Below are 248 nucleotides of genomic sequence, written 5' to 3' on the forward strand. Positions count from 1 at the left end.
TTACGAACCCCCACCCTCTCAACATATATTTCATGGGCATAATAAAAACAAAGAATGGTTACAATAAAACAGCATATTTATTTAAACTAAAATGTCAACATCAAAACAAAAAGTTAACATAGAACACAAAAAAATAATTTGATTCTACTGGGGCTCGAACCTTGGGCCTCTCACATGTGAAGCGAGCGTGTAACCACTACACTACGGAACCGCTTGAAAAATCACCTTGTAACTATATATGAATAAGC

The sequence above is a fragment of the Dreissena polymorpha genome, chromosome 1, assembly GCF_020536995.1.
Source record: "Dreissena polymorpha isolate Duluth1 chromosome 1, UMN_Dpol_1.0, whole genome shotgun sequence".
NCBI lineage: Eukaryota > Metazoa > Mollusca > Bivalvia > Myida > Dreissenidae > Dreissena > Dreissena polymorpha.